Below are 18,049 nucleotides of genomic sequence, written 5' to 3' on the forward strand. Positions count from 1 at the left end.
TCCTGGTTGTCATGGAAACATTCCTATAATCTACAATCAGTCAGCAGTTTCTTGTGAAATTAGATACAATCAGTTTCACACAAACGCATTTAAGAGAGGTGTGAATATGATCTGTATCACTAAAGATAAGTATCAGTAAAGCTCCACCTCGTCCTGTACGCAGATACAGTATGAACTGAGGACAACACATGAGACTATCAGAGACAGAGACGGACAGAGAGAGACTGACGGACAGAGACACAGACGGACAGAGAGAGACGGACAGAGACACAGACGGACAGAGACACAGACGGGCAGAGAGAGACGGACAGAGACACAGACGGACAGAGACACAGACGGGCAGAGAGAGACGGACAGAGACACAGACGGACAGAGAGAGACTGACGGGCAGAGAGACGGTCTACCTGGACGTCATGGATCACCTGTTGATGCTGATGCTGTTGTTGGTGTGGAGCTCAGGTAGGACTCTGATTTAGAGATGATGTGCTTTATTTAAAAATTTCTGTTGTATCTTTAAATCAGAGAACACACACACACACACACACACACACACGCAGACATGCTGAAACACATACACACACACACACACACACACACATATACATACACACACGCACACACACATGCTGAAACACTCACACACACACAGACATGCGCGCACACACACACACACACACAAACACACACACATGCACGCACACACATGCTGAAACACATACACACACACACACACACACACACATGCTGAAACACATACACACACACACACACATATATACATACACACACGCACGCACACACACACACGCAAACACACGCGCACACACACACACATGCTGAAACACATACACACACACACACATAAATACAAACACACCCACACACAATGCTGAAACACAGACGTGCGCACACACACACACACACACACACACACACAAACACACACGCACACACATGCTGAAACATATACACACACACACACATATACAAGAAACCAGTAAAGGTTGTTGCGATCAAATTAAAAAAAATAAAATAATATATATATTATTCCTCAGGAAAAATAATGAATGGTAACACTTTATAATAACTACACACTATGAAGCATTAGTTAAGTATGAGTAAACACCTAATTCATCATTTATAAAGCATTGTTCCTACATTAACACTCATTAGTATGCAATTCATAACAACAGTTATACATGTTTTATTCTTGATTAATAAGCTCGTCTATTATGTGTTTCGTGATTGTGTTTTCATACTTTATAAATGATGGATTCCCCATTTGTATATGAAGTATTACATATATTACAAACCAATTATTAATAATTTATTTAGATGTACATTATTCATGCATTTATATTTATATATATAATGATTTAGATATGCACTAATGGTTAGGGACTATGTTCATATATGCTTTATGAAGGCATATTGATACTGCAATTCATGATTATTTAGGTAGTTTCTAATCATCAGTAAAGTGTTTTGTGTGACCTCATCTAAAGTGAGGACTATCTATGCCTTACAAAGCATTTATAAATGACATGGAAAGACCATCACTGCCTCAAAACTCATAGTTTTTCAACAGAAAAGGCAAATAGACCCAAAGTGATCAAGAACATATCAATATTTATTGCAAGATGCAAACAATGTACTCATCAATACAAACCTCTCAGCCGTTCATTCATGTAAAAAAACAAACAGATTCTCCTTCAGGACAACATGGCTGTTATAAAACGTTCACATTCACTCCACTCATATGAACAGATAAATGGTCGTCTAACATCGTCGTTATCATATAACAGCGAGTCAGCCAACTGTCTCCTGGATCGCTCTATTTACAACGGAGGAGACGCGGTCGCGTGCGCCGCCTCAGGACCTCTAGTTAGTGCTCTGCTAGCTGGAAGGCTGTTCACTTATTTCACGGATCAGATCATAACCTCATGGATGTCTTCCTAAAACCACCACCGTCCAAAGAGTGTCTGGTTTGATGAGTTCTATCATTGAAGTTTAACCTGAAACATGGAGCCTAATACATTAATTCCAGTGTTCAAGAGAGACCATAATCATATTCTGGGTTATTTAATAATGACGTCACAATCTCAATTTCAAAACATACAGACGCAAATAATTCATAAATAAGACAAACGTATTCCGTCAGTAGAAATCGATCCTGCGCTTATAAACAGGACACAGAACACAGTATAAATACCACAGAATACAGTATAAATACAACAGAATAATAATAGAATTTGTATTATTACAAAAATAATAAGTAAAATAAGCAAAACTGATTTATATTTACTAAGGATCTGAGTAAAAGTAATTTGTATTTACTCAATATCTGGGTGAACTTGATTTGTATTTATTAATCCTCTGAGGGAAATAGATTTATATTGACTGATTATTTGAGTTAAATTGATATAAGCTTACTAAATATCTGGATAAACGACCAGTCATGCTGCCAATATTCTCAACTACACAGTTGATTTCTCTCCTAAAGATTCTCAGAGGTGAAATGAATGATGTAATCAACAAAACTTATAGAAAACTTACATTTCTGGTCTGTGTCTCTGCTGCGTTGGTGCTCAGCCCTCTGGTATCTTCGGACCGGGTAGCCTACCTTTGGACTACTGGAACAACAAAATGAGCTCACTCTCCTTCCGCCTTAGCTAGGCTAACGTTAGCATATAGCAGACACCTGTAACGCCTGGAAGGGTGGAGCCAATCGGAGGCAGAGTAGGGGGCGGGTCTTCCCACAAGGCATTGTGGGCAGATGCACCCAGCGAGTCACGATTGTCTTTCCCATCAAAAACGTGTCAAAGAAACAAGACAGCAGTCATTTTGTTCATGTTGTTGTCAGTGGATTCATTTGAGACTTTGTGGTGAGGAACAGACAGATTACATACAGAGCACATAGAAGTAACACAACCACACTGAGAGACAAAGGTTTTGTGTAGAACCTGTGCTATGGGCGGGAAGCTAGTGGCCCGGCCCATCCACAGTGATCTCTGTGACCCACTTCTGCATCCTGTCCCCTCCATGTACTGCCTGATAATAATCAAAATAATATGTTGTTATAATAAGTAGCAGTTAGCAGCATCGTGTTCCAGCCTTTGGGGGGGAAACACTGGAGACCCCTCACGGATGCAGCAAGCATAAATCACTCTTAAGGTTGTACAAGGAGGAAGCGTTTAGGAGAGGAGACAAGGACAGGTTTAAAGAGTCTAAGCACAGGTTCAGCCATGAGCTGAGAGATGCTAAACAACTGTACTCAGAGAAACTTCAACAGCAGGTCTCAGCTAATGACTGCTTCTGTCTGAAAGCTTCTCACACTGAAGTATACTCAAGCAACACAATGCTTGTTGTGATTGTATGTAATGGTGGGTGAGTTGGAAGTGTTTGGATGTGTGCTGCTGTCTTTTTAACTTTGGACATTTCTCTGTTTTTAGCCCCTCCCCTCAGGAAGCTCTGCCTTCTGAGGGGAGGGGCTAAATGAGAATTAACACATTATTGTCACAACAAATATGACCCTTTAATCTACTCTTCTGTGATTGGCTGCAAAGGAAGGAGACGTCTAATAAACATTCCTGTTTTTAAATGCAGGTTCAACTGTCTGAATAGAAATGTAACAACATCCAAATAAGTTTTGATGAAAATTGCAAATACATTTAAAAACAAATATTTGTGTATTCTTTTAATATTTACTTAAATAAACAAATATGTGTCTATTTCTCCAGGACTCCAGGCTGAAGGAAATCACACATCAACAGGTGAATAGAGAAATAAAAGAGAAATAAAGATTTAATGAAGCAGAATCAGAAGTCAAGTTTTAGTTTGATATTTTAAAAATTATATTTAGTTATTTACTGACGAGTCTCTTGTTTCTGTTCAGAACCTGTCAGGTTGGTGGGAGGAGCCAGTCGCTGTGCAGGAACACTGGAGATGAAACATCAGGGAGACTGGAGACCAGTAGATTACTATGACTGGACCCTGAAGAAAGCAGCTGTTGTCTGTAGAGATCTGGACTGTGGCTCTGCTGTTTCTACCAGACGGAGAAAGGAGTCCTCAAAGAGATCTGTGTGGAGGATCAAGTCTCACTGTGTTCACTCTGGATCTGCTCTGAGACATTGTTTAAGATCAGGTTCCTCTTCCTTCATCATGGATCTCACCTGCTCAGGTAAGCCCATCAGTGACATCATCTATGTAGCACCCCAACACTCTATAGAGAGTAGACCTAAGTTACCCTTTAAACTGGAATGATGGGGTGTTTGGTATCCTAAGGTAGCTACCACCAAGGTTTACCTGATTTAGGTGAAATTTAGATTATTTATATTACGCTCTTAATAAACTTCATAAACTGTCAAACTTAATAGATGTAAACACTTAGACCACACTCTATTTTAAATAAGTGACCACAGACATCTTTTTGGGATGAAAAGGAAATAAAGGTTTACTGACTGCTTTTTACAATGTTCAAATCATATTTACCCTTTTGGGGGACAAGAAACAAAACAGCAATAACACAAATTAGAAACCTTTTAACATAAGAAATAGTACTTTCTGAAATAATATGAAACCAAAAGTTAATAAGTAAACAAATTGTTTGGACAAATATACAAAAATGAATTATCTTCTATCAACACAACTTAAATGTCTTCAGCTTTCTTTGTGAAAACCCCTATTCCCTGTATTCACTTCTTCACTACAGCAGAACTCAGTGTATAACAGAATAGTTCAACTTTAAACACACATGGGCCCACACACACTCACTCACACAACAATGAGAAAGTTGCAGGCCTGTGGAGCTCGGGTGCGGTGATGCCTCCTGAATCCTTATCCTCAGCAGAGCAAAGACACAGAAAGTCTAAAGTCACAGTTCAGCGTCAGTCTTGGAGAAAACAGTTTGTGGTCCAAAAAATGAAACCCGTTGACAGCGGAGGTGAAGACCACGGCGGTGAAGTCCTCCTCAGGAACACACCAACAGTCCTTTCTGGTCAGCAATGGCGTCCTCTGGTCCAGTGACTCAGCAACTTTTACTCTTCACAGACACCCTTGAACAAAACTCTCGGCTAAATCAACTGAGATGAAGCAGTAAATGAGCAGTGCTGTCCACAGCTAACAGTTTCCTTATCTAACCTAAACATTCACCAAGCTACCTCCCCTCACATGTCTCTGCATTCCTCCTGTTCTCTATTCATTTCTCTCTCTGCGTTTCTTTTCTCTTCGCCCCGCCCTCTCCTTTACCTACAACCAATTACCGCAGGTGAGGCTGAATGACACCTAGAGTAACCAATCAAACAACAAAGCTCAAACTGAAGGCACTATCAGTGTTTTTTTATTTTTTAACTCTCACTTAGTTTAACCCATTGTTTACTGTCAATATAGTTTAGAGCTGTTTATTTCAACTCCTTATTCAACTATTTACATCCTACTTTATTTAGGACTAAATTATCTATAATTGTTTCCATAATAAAAGTGATTGAGGGAAATATCAGATTATGAAAAGACAAATCTTTCTAATGACTTTTGTTGTTCAGACTACAATGAACATCTATTTAAACCAGATGAATCAGAAAACATATCAAATATAAAGTAGAGTTTAATCTGTGATCTGTCTTCACTCTGGTGTGAAACTGTAGTCAGTCAGTCCGATCAGCTGCAGCGTCCAATCACATCACTGACGAACAATAAGGGGCCCTTAAAACACTTCCTGGAAGCCTGTTCTCGTGCGTCCTCGCTCATGGCTCCCCAACCCTCGACCCTCGATCCTCAGAGCTAAATAAGAGCTTTGGGACGGCCGTCAATATGGCGGCGCAGAACAACTTCCGGTTCAAGCGAAGAACGAAGAAATGACAACTAAGAGACTTGAGATGTACCTATTGGTCGCTGTGTTTCTTGCACCGCTGAACAAGTGCCATAAAGGCTGGAAAAGCTGCGCCGGTTAAAATAGAAGCGCTCCGTCAAAATGGTAGAATTCTCATTTATCTAACGGTTTTAGGTCCAGGGTCCAGATACAATGACGTCTGGGTCCGGATCCGGACCGCAGTCCACCTATTAGTGACCCCTGATCTATGACATCATCTCTGACAGCAATGTTTCCAGTATGTTCCTTCCTCTGTCACAGTGACAGTCAGTGGGTTTTGTGAGGAATTTTAAGTTTTAAAGCATTCCTAGTGCTGGATATTATGTGTCACAGTGTGTTTACTTAGGTAGTGTTAAACCAAGGAGTGTGGTCATTGAATGTATATTGAGTGTCTGTGATGGGGGTTTGAGGAATGTCAGAAGGTGTAAACCTGCGGGGGAAGAGAGTAGTTCACTGAGGTGTCTGCCCAGGACAATGGGTCAGGATCCAAGGAGGAGCCCATTGGACTTCAGCCAATCATGGAGCTGATCGATAGGTTGAGGAATGTAACTCTGAGGGGGCAAAGGAGCTGTTTGTCCCCTGAGAGAATCAGACTTCCTTCGTAAGATGGGGCAGATACATCAATCTGTCCTGTGGTATGAACGGGGTCTCATATTTCTTGAAATATTTTACAATCGATAGTGTAATTTGGTTTGTGATTGTTTTGGCTTCTGTTAACAATATTAAATACTTTTGATTTTGACCTGGACCTGCTGACTCCTGCCCTGCTTGCTGATGGAACAAAGAGTGCAAAGGGGGGGGGGCTGCTGCTTCTTCTCCTCAGTGGCCTTCTTCTCCTCTGTTTGAGACATTTCTGAACATTACAGTTTGCATTGGACTGTAAAGTTAACCAGGACAACGACATCCTGAAGTGTAGAGAGGTGGGCTTGTTTCTGGAAGCTTCAAAGCCTCCATAGACTGCTGAGCTCCACCTGGCAGGACACACCTGTCTTTCTGTCTCTCTGTCTGTCAGACCTGTGACATCACGTCCTCATTCAGGGTCCATCTTGTTCAACGAAGGGTGAACGTGAACTTTTATCATCTCTCTGTGTTTACAGACCTGCTGCTTCAGCCAATCATAACTGTGTCCTCCTCAATGTACGGGGTCTCCAAGGCCCAGCAGCAGGGGGCTCGGGCGCTCAGGCGCTCCACCTTCACCATCCTCTGCTCCATCTGTCCACAGTACCCAGGAGGCTCCTTCCAGCTCACCTTCACCTCCTCCAACTCAGCACACAACTACACCCAGCCAGCTGTCAATCACTCTGCCCACTTCCTGTTTCCTGCTGCAGGGCCCGCCCACCAAGGAAGCTACAGCTGTGTTTATCACGTCTATGTTTTTAATCATACCTTCTCCTCTGAGAGCCGTCTGCTCTCTCTCACTGTCTTGGGTAAGCTGACTGTTTACATGCAGGTTTGAAGATGATTGGTCCAGACTGACTGAAGATGATCAGCTGACCACAGAGTCCATGCATGTTGTTGTTTCTGGAGTGACACTGTGACTCCTGTCATTGTGTTACACATGTCATATAGTAACCAAACCTAAACACAGTCTATAAATGGCAACAGCTAACAATCTACTGTAGGACAGAGCAGGTTTGGTTACCAGGATAACTCTGGTTCTCTGAGAACTGAAGCAGCTTCTGACGTGACCAATCACGAAAGCTCCACTGCCACCACATCAGTCATAACACCCCTTTTAAACACGAGGGTCCCCCATTTGGATGCAAAAGTCCAAAAATTGTGCACTGTCTAGTGTTCAAATTGACTGCCAAAGAACCCACGAAGAACGAATATAATGATGCTATAGTTCTGGAAAAACCTCAGAGACCTGGGAACAACATGAACTTGGCCACTTCTACATGAGACAAACACAACTCCCATAAGCCAAGTTTCCAAATAACAAAATATCATAAATCATAACTCAATAACTCAAGAACTGACCAGAGAAAACAGCTGCTACTGATCGTTAGCTACGTGCTAGCTCCGAAAGAGCAGCATGAAAAAGCATGTCCGCTTGACACAGATTACGGCAATATATTCCATTTCTCTCCCTGGTAAACCATCGCAGAGCTGTTCAGCATCAAACACAAAAAAGTCACACAGCTTTATGGAATATTGTACTCACTTTTGGTTGAATCTCAGCGAAAAAATGAAAGATTTCCGTACTTCCACGTCTCTGTGTTCCAGCTGCATCCGCTCTGTCAGAATCCATTGTTTACGGAAGTCTCCGACACTCCTTGCTTTGTTGGGAGGGATGTAAGTCTCAGCAAATTGGATTTCAGATCTGACGTCAGATGGGATGTTTTTCATTCCCATTGGCTAATAGTGCTGTCAATCACCTAACTTTCAATTCCCTGAAATTCTATTGGCTTCTATGGTTCGAAGGAGGGCTCAATGGCGAAAATTGGAGAAAGGGGGGCTGAGCTGCAGCCCTGAACAGAGACACAGAGCTGGATCTGAAATGAACACAGAGACTAGAAAGGGCCTAGAAAGGATCCTGGCCTTCAAATGAAGCCCAAACTGCTGTCTTTAGATGTATTGAACACCATTAGTGATGTATACAAGTTAAATATATAGTTTGGTACATGATAAAGTTAAAATAACACACATTGTGCAACATGTGTAAATGTGTAAACATTGGAATCCTCGCCTGACATCTCTGTACTGGATCCTCTCTAGCTTATGAATGCTTCACCTGATCTAAGTAAAAATGTGTATAGAGATCCTCAACATATAGATCTATGATCTGGGAGAGCTTGAAAGCTTGGATTTACATGATTTCTAAAAGAAAATACCCTGAAATTGCTTTTTTTTTCAGGCGAAAATTAGAATTTTCAATTTGTGCTGTGTGCCATCTTAATATGCTCTTAACCAGTAACATATATACTGATATTTACACATATCAACACTTCTCACAAGTGTTAGGATTATTTTAATCCCAAAAGTATTAAAATAGCCCTTACGGTTGCAACGCTACACTCATTCTAGTATGGGTATGCTTTTTTCGAGCGGAGGCCTAAAAATAGGCCTAGGGTTTACCCCAACTCGCCATTTTCAAGTGTCGTTCCTCCACCTATCAGAAGCAAGAAGGGCGGTGTGCTCCGATACCTCACTCAGAGAACCGGGGTTATCCTGGAAACCAAACGTTGAGACAGTCGTTAACAATAGCAATTATGCTTTCAATTGACTCTTCGCTAAGTCCCGCCCCTCTAACGCTGACTGGCCAATCACAGCGTAGCATGGTCCAGCTCTGACCAGGAGCTCTGGTGATGAAAACAGGATGTAGGTGATGACATCATTGTAACCAGATTCTCTCTAGTGTCCATCAGGGGGCGACTCCTCTGGTTGTATAGAAGTCTAGTCTAAAATGACTCTACCTCTCTCTTGATTTATTCCCTCAGTAAACATTGTAAACATGAGTTTATGGTCTCAATCTCTAGTTTCAAGTCTTCTTCAATACAGCATGATGTTCATTTAGTACATTATGGTCCATTTAGAGTCAAACAGACCATAAAGCAGGAGATGCTTTAGGGCGGGGCTACACAGTGATTGACAGGTCTCTACCAGAGACGTGTAAGGCTTCTCTACGTCACGACGACTACGTCCAAATATGGTCACTTCCTGTTCACTGGTTGCAAAAAACCAAGATGGCGACGGCCACAGTCCACAAACCAATGAGTGACGTCACGACGACTACGTCCACTTCTTCTCTAACGTCTGTGGTTCAAACAGTGAACATGAAGTAAACATGGAGAGTAATACGTGTCAGTGATTGTAGGTTTCAGGGTCAATGGGAGCTGTTGGACTCATGATGTCGTGTGATGTGATGACTGTCCATGTGTTTGTTCAGATCCAACACCTCTGATCATCAAAGCGATCGTCCTGCCGCTGACTCTGCTGGTGGTGAACGTTGCCCTTTACTCCTACTGTAAGGTTCTGACACACGTCTGTTGTTTAGACCAGCGACTGAAATGAAGCTCTCGCTCTGTGTTTAGTGAACTGAAGACAGGACTGTGCTGTCATGTCTCTCCAGGCCAACAGGGGGCGGATGCCGTGCAGATAGAAGAACACTGAGCTGGATCATTATATCCTGGGTGTTCCTGCAGCTAAAGAAGAAGAAGAAGAAGAAGAAGGAGCTCAGGAAGCAGAGTCGCTCCTCCAAGGAGCTCATCTCACATCCAGATGATTTCTACCACACAACCACCATCAGCTCCCTTTGATACGCATGTTCCCTTGAAACAAGAAGACTGAATATGATATCACATTATTAGAGCCTGTCTTTCTTACTCTCAACAATGTGTTGGTCTCTCCATACCTTCTGACTTCCTGTCTGTGGCTCTCAGCTCCAAGCCCATTGGTTCCTGCTGAAGACGTGAATCATTAAAAACACCTCACAGATATAAAGTTTAATTTGAAACTAGACTTGAGAGCAGGTTTACCAGAGTCCAAGCAGAAAGCAAAGACTATCAGGATCACTGTTAATGTGATATATTAGAATAAACATGAAACATTGACTTATATCTTCTACATTCTGTAGAGCGATACTCAATGTTGACAATCTGTTGGTGTTTGTCCTTTAAAACATATAATGAACTTCATGACTTCACTTATTGTAGTGAGCAAGATTTTGGCAGCAGGACAACATTTAGCAAAAAGATATTCATAATAATACAAATATGAACAAGGTCCCGCTGTGATCAGCCCCTAAAACCTCATTTATTTGTCTTTCAGAAATGTTACTATTTTACTCATTGTTGTACGTCATGATTTTACTTCATTTTGTAATTAAGGATTTTACTTGTTTTTTTTTTTATAATTGAAGAATTTTTCTTATTTTGTACTTCATGAATGTAAATAATGTTGCAATCAAAGAATTTACAATTTTTGTAATAGTTAAGGATTTTGCTTATTTCATAAGAACTTTGTTATTATGGATTGAGCTTGTTTTTTATAATTAAGGATTTTGCTTATTTCACAATAATTTAGCAAATTATTGTTCTTCATAAATTGAGTTAATTTTGTAATTAAGGAATTAAAAAAATTATAATAAAGGATTTTGCTTAAATCATGAGCGTTTCACTTGATTTTGGAATTCACGAAATTACCTTTTTCATAAAAATGTATCTTATTTGGTACTTTATGAATATACAATATTATGTAACTAAGGATTTTGCTTATTAATAAGAATGTTGTAATTATGTTTTTTTCTTGTTTCATAAATTTATTTAAATTTCTAAATAAGCATTTTGCATATTTCGTAAGAATTTAGCATAATTCTGTAAATAAGGATTTTTCTCATTTCATAAGAACTTTGCTTATTTTTGTATTTAAGTATTTTGATTACTTTTGTGCTAAAAGGATTTTGATACAAAATATCCTCTTAATCAAACAATCTGAATAAAATATGAACACAAACGTAAAACTAAACACACATACTTGTATTGCACAGATACATTTAGTACTAGTACTGCTTTAACAAAGTACTTTAGGGGTGTTGAACTTGGGTCCAGTCGGATCATATTTGGACGTGGAAAAGACAACATGTGACCCTTTACCAACCAAAACCAAACCTGAGCGTCATTAGAAGGACTTTAAACTCACATGTGCACATCTGTGTTCAAATGATCAGTTTTCATGTGTTCACACACAGAGAGATGAACTGATGAAGATCACTGTGATGAATGTATCTCTATCATTTATGTTCAAAGAAAACTAAACACTTTAATAAACTATGAAACTCTGTGAATGAGCTGAATCTAACAGATTGTAAGTCATAACCAAAGCCTCGACGTCTTCTTCTCTGCAAACGTCAAAAGATTTTAGTTCCTGCTTATGAGACACTGAGATATGAATGTGACTTTTTTAAAGATATTTAATCAAAATAATAAGAGATTAAGTTAAGATGATGTGATAAGTATTTTTTATTTGTATTGTTCCCAACTTTCACAATCTATTTTTTCTATTTTCTTGGAGAAGTTTGTCATGGAAAGCTAAAGTTTTGAGGTAGACGACATCATGCCGGACTTGATGTGAAAATGTTCCTCTTTTAACCTCGCTTAGCAACAAGGGTACGCAGTGGTAGAGCTTGATATCAGAGAACAAAGAGACTCTTAAGTCTGTTTTAAAACAGTGTGTTTAAAACCTTTATTTGTATCTTTAAAACCTTTGATTCACTTTACAAAAACAGAACAAAGGGCCATTTAACAGGGTTTTTTTCTCCATCTAGTCCACATAAGACCAGGTCTGGGTCAGAACCCTCTTGATGGAGACTTAATAAACCTGGTCTGGATCAACAAAGAGACTCTTAAGTCTGTTTAAAACCTTTGATTCAGTTTACAAAAACAGAATAAAGGCGGTTTCATGGTCTTTTCTAAATGTAACTGTGAAGCCTGTGAAGCTGCTGTTGCTCCCTCTGTCCACATGATGGCGATGTTCTCCAACACGTGAAGCTGAAGCAGCTGATGACGAAAACAGAGTTCACACAGGTGACATGAGTCACTTCATTCAGTGGTTTAACACACACAATGTACATACATGTGCGTGCACACACACACACACACACACACACACACACAGCTCTACTATTAAGCAATCAGGATTATGCAACTTTTACAGGAAAAGAGACAAAGAGCGGTTGACTCTCCTCACACCTCGGTGGAACGTGGAGTGAGTAAAACCGTAGCGCCTGTTGCTGCGCAGTATCAGAAAACTCGGTACCCGGTAACGGCAACAGCAACAAGTGGTAACTTACCGAGTAAATAAAGCCGGACCTGTCACCTCCAAAGTCCAGCACAGTAACAAATGCACAGCTAACATGGAGTGGTAACGCTACCGTGTTAGCTACTGAAGCTAGCCGAGCTAAAGAACTACTTGCGTTACGTTACCTGAGGTGACGTCACCGCTGCCATTCAGAATGTGGCCTTTTATTGCTATTTTAAAGAGTTCAAAGTCTCGCTTGGTTGGCTACTTGTATGCCGAATATACCAGAATAATTCATGAATAGTTTTCTTTCTAATGTTTGTCTGTGTGTTGTTCGCCACAGCTCGGCTTCCTAAAATTGCTGATTTTTAAACCGAGTTCAGCATTTAATTGAATTCATTGCCAGAATGAGATCTCACTGAAGCTCCATGAACTCTAACACATACTGGTTCTCTCCTGCAGTGCGGTGAAACATGGACCAGGTGAGTCCCCATCAGCACCATACCATCACTGTGTTCATCCAAGAATGCACCGCCTGTCATCACCTGTGGTGGTGCAGGAGCTGCAGACACCTGATCACCGGTCGGTTGTGACAGGAGGCTCAGAAAGCTGTGTTCAAATTGAAGTGTGCTGCAGTAGAAGACATTTAGAAATGGACACGGACAGCAGGACACCTCATTATTTACAAAGCAGCAATAAGACGTATGTTTATCTGTGGACTAGCAGGCAGTTCCAGGTGACTTCAGAGCTCCGGTTTCTGCCACAGGTCCACGTTGCTCTGTGGTGTTTGTGTGCTCATTGGTTGTGTGTGTTTCAGCAGGAGCAGGTCCAGTGGGAGGATGTGAATCACAGAGACACACCTGTCCTCCAGCTCAGTGCAGGTATGAAACTTCAGCCTTCATTTAGTCAAAAGAAGTACTGTAGTTATAAGGCTGCTGTGTTACACCAGAGATAACAAACCATATATTAAATACTTTTATCAGCCTCAAATCAAAATTATAAAAATAGATAATAAATGACACATTTCTCATCAAAAGGAGAACGTGATGTGGCTAAACAGTCATGGTTTAAAGTAAAACAATAGAAGAGAACATGAACTTGTTGCATTGTTAGAACAAACCTTTTGTGTGTGTGTGTGTGTGTGTGTGTGTGTGTGTGTGTGTGTGTGTGTGTGTGTGTGTGTGTGTGTCTTTAGAGAGGAGGTTGATGAGCACATGAGTCGAGCGGCTCAGCAGTCTGAGAGGGCCACAGAGCTGGAGGGGCTGCTGGACGGGGTGAGGACCAGAGTCCAGGACCCGGAGGACTGCTACCTCGGCAAAGCCGCCCTACAGCACGGCCACGCACAACAGCTGCAGCGGGAACAACAAGAAGCACGGGTAACATCCAGCTGTTGAACGAGATCAGAGCTGTTGTGACCAATCCCAGCGCTCCGTTACGACTGCACAGGCAGAGACCCTCCTCTGTCGGTTTGGACCTGGCTGAGTTTCACACTGTCCTCCTCACACTGGAGGTCTGAGCCCAGCAGATCCGCCTGCTGAAGGTAAACACCAGAGGAGTTGATGGAAATACTAGAAATGTGAGCTGATCATTCACCAGGAAATAGGTGTACCTCAGGGTAGAGGGTGGGTGGAGGCTAGAGGGTAGAGGGTGGGTGAAAGGTAGAGGGTAGAGGGTGGAGGGTAGCTGGAGGCTAGAGGGTGGGTAGAGGGTAGAGGTATAGGTATAGGCCCACACATACTCTACCCTCCACCCACTCTACCCTCTGCCCTCCCTCTACCTTCTACCCTCTACCCACCCTGTACCCTCTACCCGCTACCCTCTACCCTCCACCAACCCTCCATCCTCTATTCGCCACCCACCCTCTACCCACCTTCTACTATCTACCCTCCACCCACCCTATACTCTCCACCCTCCTCCCACTCCACCCTCTACTCTCCCTTTACCCTCCCCCCACCCACCCTCTGCCCTCCCTCCACCCTCTACCCTCCTTCTACCCTCCACCCACCCTCTAGCCTCCAACCACCCTCTAACCTCCACCAACCCTCTACCCACTCTCATACCGTCTACCCACGCTCTACCCTCCACCCACCCTGTACCCTCCACCCTCTACCCTCTACTCTGGTTTGATGAGTTATATCATTCAAGAGAGACCATAATCATATTCTGGGTTATTTAATAATGATGTCACAATCACAATTTCAAAATGTACAGACGTAAATAATTAATAAATATGACAAATGCATTCCGTCGGTGGAAATTGATCCTGTGTTTATAATCAGGACACAGTTTGTTAAAGAGGTAACAGTATACAGAGAGAACACACCTCTACAGTGATGATTACTGTGTGTCTTTATAGTTATTAGTATTATTAATTACTATTATTAAGTACAGTGATGATTACTGTGTGTCTTTATAGTTAGTATTATTAGTTACTATTATTAAGTACAGTGATGATTACTGTGTCTTTATAGTTATTAGTATTATTAGTTACTATTATTAAGTACAGTGTTCATGTGAACAGACACAAACTTATCAAAAGTCTTTCCAGCTGTGATCAGCTGATCCACCGTCATCAGAAACAGACGTCGCTTCACGTGACGCTTCAGAGGAAAGGACGTCTTATAACTCTTAAAGTATATCTCCTCGTTTCCTCTCTCCTCGCATGGTTTGGAAAGGTTTGGAAAGGAAGCAAGTGAGGGAAACGAGGACGCAATTTAAGAGACTTGGGTTGTACCCACTGATGTGATTTAAAGGTTGTAGCCTCATTGGATATTACATCTATAATACATACTTGGCACTGTACTCTGAGTATTGATGAAAGATAGTTAAGGAAGTAAATATAAAAGGTAATGAGCAAAACAATGAATGACATTTTTTATTTTATAAACATCTTTTTTAAATGAAAGTGAATTTTTGAAGGCATGTTGTAAATTCTTTGGATTTTTTAAGGCATATTTTCTTCGACATGCTATACTCTGACTTTTTTCAGAGTGATGGTTAGATGACATGCTGGTTCAATCCTGAGCACCAGTGACTTTTTAAGACCAACACCCTTAGTTAAGGAAACAAAAGCTCTACCAAACAGCAGACTCTCAGAACAAATATCTCATAGAGATGTGAGATTGGTTGGAAACGGTTGTCGGTTCGATCCTTAAGAGCGTTGACATTTTCGAACCAACACCCCAAGTGATCGTAGACTGGTTAGAAACCTTGAGGTTGTGAGTTCACTCCTCCTTATATTTTTGTCCAAATCCCAAAATGAAACGGTCAAATACGCAAAGAGAAGCATTAAATGTGTACTTGCATTGGTGGCGCAGTAGGTTTGTTCACGACACGAAAGGGCCCCGTGTCTGGTTCAAGACCTGCTCGGTACTGATGCATGTGCAACCGTAAATAAAATAGGAATAGATGCCAAAATAGGAATAGATGCTAAAATAGGAATCGATGCCAAAATAGTTGCGTAAACAGAATAAATAGCTGAGTAAATAGTTGCATCAATAAGATAAATAACAATAAAAACAAAGATTATGAGTGTAAGCATGCATGGAACCAATATACTAAGTAAACACATAAACTGTCAAATGAAAGATAGTTAAGGAAGTAAAGATAAAATGTTGCAAAAAAATGAATGACATACTTTATAAATATATTTTTTTAATTAAATTAAATTTTTAAGGCATATTGTAAATTCTTTGGCTTTTTTAAGGCATATTTTCTTCGACATGCTATACTCTGACTTTTTTCAGAGTGATGGTTAGATGACATGATGGTTCAATCCTGAGCAGCAGTGACTTTTTAAGACCAACACCCTTAGTTAAGGAAACAAAAGCTCTACCAAACAGCAGAATCTCAGAACAAACGGCTCATAGAGATGTGAGATTGGTTAGAAACTGTCTACCAACCTCTCCTCTATCTCCCCGCACTATCAGCCCCGGAACAACTGAACCCCGTAGGGTTTGAACATGCTTTTTAACCCGTGTCATATCACTTTGAGCTGTTTCACCTTCAACATATTTACACAGTGTGTTAGACCTTTTGACTCCTCCACATGGGGTATCGGCCTGCAAAAGTCACTGCACCTCAGCGGGCAAGACAAATACGCCCGGAGAACAGGTATAAGTGTTCCAGGGCTGATAGTGTGGGGAGATAGAGAAGTGTTTGGTAGATAGAGGGTTGTTGGTTCAATACTTATGCGGTGCATTTTGTGTGGAATCCTTCAGTGGGGAAGACAGATTTGCCCAAATAACATAGTAGTTTGTTGGAACTGATGGCTCTGCCAGATACAAGGGTGGCAAAATAAATTGTTGGCTTTTGCACCAGGTGGCTGGTTCACATCCCAAGCCAGACATTCCATAATGTCCTAAAGACATTATGGAATTATTTTATAAGCTAGGCTGTGAGCGGGAAAAGGTTAAGTAAATTAAGTTAAGTAAGTTAAGCTGTTAACCCAGTTTTGGAGTAATTCTGAACTCATGGTTCAGCACGGCATAATTGCCTGTGGAAGATGCAAGTCATGGATCACTAATCACTTTCCAAGCCCTTCAATTTACTGCTACTTCCTGCAAGAGCGCCTTAATCTTTAATTAATTATTATTTTATAATCATATTGATGTGTGTGTGTGTGTGTGTGGTGAGCTTGAGTATCGATTTGACCGTGGATACAGCTGGCTTATGACAGTTCACCGCTGTTTCAAAGTCTTAGTTGGATAAATCAAAAATAACAGCAAGTGAGATCATATCACCTTATGATAATCAGAATAAAGAGTCGCCATATTGCATTTGAGGCTGCTTCTGTCCTCTAATTAAAAGATGCAGAGAGAAAAGGGGCCACCTCAGGAAATTCAAAGTGCAATGCTGCCATCTGCTGGACATAGTCCTCCCTGCAGCTCAGCTGACTCAATCCCTTGCAAGGCATGCTGGGAGGAGCCATTATGGTGAGCGGGGACATCATTCCGTCGTGATAGAAATCACACAAACCTTTTATAAATCGCCCCCCAGTTGAAATCTTTTTTTTCCCATCTGAAACCTATAAATTGTGATGAATTGAGATGAACGAGGAACGACCTGCTGGTGAACCATTAGTTAATGAGTAGCTTTTATAGAGTAGCAGATTATTAGTAAATGATTATTTAATTCAGAAGTGAGTGAGGAATGAATCGGGAATAACTTGATGTTTGAAGAATTATTGAGTACTTCCCTAATGGAGAACTTTGTCAGAAAGCACATTCGCAGGATAGCCAGACAACTCTCTTTCTTCTTTTTCAGTAACCTGTGTTAAATATAAGCACACGCGCTCTTATCGGAGCAAGAACGCACATTGCGATCGCCGCGCGATCCGCCAATCACACCACTGTAGGAGCGAGCCAGTGCTAGCCAATCACAGCACAGCAGGGCGGGACTATGGGAACACGCGCGTGGGTCTGTTCGGAAACGGCCATGATGGTG

At 41.2% G+C, this 18,049-nt stretch overlaps 1 long non-coding RNA gene across 1 annotated transcript; it reads left to right on the plus strand.

Moving 5' to 3' along the window:
- Window positions 1–228: 228 nt before the first annotated feature.
- Window positions 229–4,097, plus strand: LOC137879154 (uncharacterized). The gene is made up of 3 exons (XR_011103708.1): window positions 229–459; window positions 3,741–3,773; window positions 3,896–4,097. It is a non-coding gene; the product is annotated as an uncharacterized lncRNA (long non-coding RNA).
- Window positions 4,098–18,049: the final 13,952 nt, after the last annotated feature.

The sequence above is a fragment of the Cebidichthys violaceus genome, unplaced genomic scaffold (assembly GCF_023349555.1).
Source record: "Cebidichthys violaceus isolate CVI_PGR_0920_01 unplaced genomic scaffold, fCebVio1.0.p SCAF_24, whole genome shotgun sequence".
Classification (NCBI taxonomy): domain Eukaryota; kingdom Metazoa; phylum Chordata; class Actinopteri; order Perciformes; family Stichaeidae; genus Cebidichthys; species Cebidichthys violaceus.